Genomic DNA, 3,196 nt, shown 5'->3' with positions numbered 1-3,196 from the left:
TAACGCCTTGGATCCTCAGGCCTTAGCTTGTAGCGTCGAGGAAGACCTTTCTTGCTTGTCAAACGTCGGTCAGTTGCTTCTGGGATATTACGGTCATGAACTGTATCCTCTGTTAATTTCTCGCAGAGTCTCAAGTTGCAATGTTTTTTGTAATGCTGCTCCAGTCCTGTGAGCAAAAGCTTTTTATTAACTATGCGCTATTGCAGTCTTATAGAATGTTAAACGAAAATAATTACCTTATGTGTATATAAGGTGTGTAGTTCTCATCACCGCTGTCATCAGTACCGCTGTCCATCTCGATGGTTTCGTCCTCCTCTGAAGACGAATCAACTTCTGGTTCTCTGTTTGGTGACCATGTGTCATCTGATGACTCTATCCTGAATATACACAATATAAAGTTTTTAGTATGGAAAATTAGACACATTTTATTAACATCTGAATACTTACAGAGTTTTGAATATTGTTGAACTCTTCCTCGTCAATGTTTGCTTCAATTCCCACACAAGATAACCTAAAGTAATTATTGTTTACTTTTCCTGACAAATGTGACAGCCGTATACAGATACAACCTTGTACTTACATTTGTGAAGATCCTTCTTTTTTAGTTTCACCTTGTTCCATCACCTCCTCCAAATTATCATCCCTATGAAAATAAAATACAAGCACAAGAATATGATTAGAATCAATACATATTTTGTCATTTTGAAGGTAATAGACCTCGTCTATTGGCCGTCATCATCACCCTCTCCTTATTTTTCTCACGCATTTCTCTGTATCCACTGAATTCCTTCTTTACAAATAATTTCCTGTCTCTCTTTACATTTTAAAAACACAATTGTGTTATTTTTTTCTCAAACTTTGAAATAAAAATATAATTTTTTTAAATATGTTTAATTTTGTTGTTGTGAAGTGCCTCAAGAGTTTTATCTTGAGAGGCGTTATATAAAATGTAGTTTTACTATTTATTTTTATACATTTTTTATAGTCATTCATTATCCCATTTCTAGAATTTTTTCAAAATAATCCATCACTAACTTAAAACAAACAGAGGCAAAATTATAATATTCCTGGTAGAGGTTTTTACGCAGCTATTTACCTTTCAGATGATTCTCCATGAATGCTAGACAGAGCTGGCACTGGTGTTGGAGAAATACACAGTTGGCGTTTCAATGGTGTAGATGTTGATGCTTCATATTTGGACTGATGACTGTAAAAAACAAAGCCCAAAAATTAGTGATCACAAGCTAAACAAGTCTCCCCAGCCTTCACAGATTTTTGCACGAGCTGATTATCATTCCTTTTATTTTAATATGGAGTTTTCACGTAGGTAAGACCACAAACTCAGACGGTAATCTGTACACGTGGCCCACCCAGGTTAGCACAATATGTCTTTCAGTGCTAATGGAAACGTAAGGTTTTGGATACGTTCCTGATCAATCACACCTAATTCTAACTGCTGAATCATCTCCTCAGACTTCTACAAGTGCTACATGAGCTGCTGATTACTCATTTTAATCAAACATGCAGCTCAGGAAAGTGTAAACACCTAGTTCAGCTTTCAAGATGCTAACTGAACCCCGCTAATGGGGAAGGTATAAACAAGAGCTTAAAACAATACACTGATATGGCCTATAGTTAAACGCCACACTAATCATTAGCTCCCATATAAAAAAAAACTAAAATCCCCTTTCGTTACTCAAACTTCTTCCAAATATAGCATAAATAGTTCGACTAGCATCGATTCATGTCGACTTAGCATTCAAGCTAATGCTACATTAGCCAATAGGACACCAAGCATACAAAGCTTGTTTGCTCTATTACTTCTTTCAGTGAAAGAAAGATTATAAGTAAATTTATCCGAAAAACAATAAATAACTTACCTGTCTAAAAGATACTTTGCCAACTCTTCATCCGTTTTCAGGCCGTGTAGATCACGAAAATCTCTCCATCGTGTGTTAAACAATCTCCAATGTAAATTCTACTCGACTGTCTTAAACGTCTTACAGCCACTTTTGAAGAAGGGCTTTTAAACTTTTTAAATGTTTTTTGAGATGTGGAAGGCAGTCGAGGAATCGGTAATTTGGGGTTTTGTTGCTCCATGTTTCTGCAGTAAGCCGAGTGAGGCGCGTGACACTGTTGTGCACGCTGACCTGCTCGTGCTCGATGATTGACAGCTGTCCCCTGGTGGTAACGCAGCGCTATTGGTCAACGCGTTAGGCTTGCAGAAATATTGGCTGAGCTCTACAGGGCAGGGGAGGGACTTAGGAGAAAATTGAAATATTAAAGATTATTTACTTTTTTTAATAAAATTGGGTCAGATGGTCAAAATCAAACATTTTTAAAATTATTATACATTTAAATGTTGCAGACTGTGCCTTTAATTTCGCATTCTCCACCAATATGTTGGGTATTTTAATTTATACTCTTGTTCTTATATTATCTTAAAGGAAGTCAGAACACACACACAGAGGGATTAGATTCTTAATTTGGTAAATTGTAACAAACCTTTGAACAGACAACAAACTCTGCAAAGTGTGACACTTTGCAAAGGCCATAACATACGTTACAAAGCTCACTTTGTAACAGGTGAGAGTGAGGCACAGAGATACACTGGAGTCAGAAGCCATTTTCCTCTCACAATGCGTTGAAAACTGCAGTGAGCTTTTATTGACACATAAAATACACCCACAATTCCTGAACACCCTTTGCCTTAGGCAGTTTACAAAAGAAGTTTCTAGAGTTGAGCTAATGGAAAAACACCTTGGTGTTAGAATGCACAGGACAAAGGAATTCTTCAGATACTAGATCTACAAGTTTCTTGGTCTGGCAGAAATTCCCTGGTTTGGCTGGATTGGACTTTTCCTAAAAGTGAGGCAACTTCACAATCAAAGATGAACAATAAAAAAAAATACCTAACAATCCCTCCTGATGTTAATTTTTGTTGTTTTAACAAATCAGAATAAGTTTTCACTAACCCAATAATCAATAAGCACGAATTATGAATCAATACGATGATTTTAGCTTAACAATAACCCAAACACCAAAATCTACTTTATCCTGTGTGCCTAGCTTTATTAAGATAACCATAACAGGTGCAAGAAACTTTAACACGAGTTGATATCAATTATCAGATACCAGCCAACTCAGTTGATCCGTTGGATTTCAGGAAATTGCTAGAGGGGGAAAGTTGATGTTA

General features: G+C 36.5%; 1 long non-coding RNA gene across 2 annotated transcripts; it reads right to left on the bottom strand.

Moving 5' to 3' along the window:
* Window positions 1-242: 242 nt before the first annotated feature.
* LOC139069751 (uncharacterized) lies at window positions 243-2,143 on the bottom strand. Of its 2 annotated transcripts, XR_011520444.1 has the most exons (5): window positions 1,881-2,143; window positions 1,097-1,207; window positions 581-643; window positions 448-511; window positions 243-377 (listed from the first exon to the last, which is right to left on the bottom strand). It is a non-coding gene; the product is annotated as an uncharacterized lncRNA (long non-coding RNA). The 2 variants fall into 2 exon arrangements; XR_011520445.1 differs by lacking the exon at window positions 448-511.
* Between the last annotated feature and the right edge of the window lie 1,053 nt (window positions 2,144-3,196).

Source organism: Nothobranchius furzeri, chromosome 4, assembly GCF_043380555.1.
Source record: "Nothobranchius furzeri strain GRZ-AD chromosome 4, NfurGRZ-RIMD1, whole genome shotgun sequence".
Taxonomy (NCBI): Eukaryota; Metazoa; Chordata; class Actinopteri; order Cyprinodontiformes; family Nothobranchiidae; genus Nothobranchius; species Nothobranchius furzeri.
The sequence above is the reverse complement of the archived record's forward strand: the minus strand, read 5'-3'. Positions and strand labels throughout refer to the sequence as shown.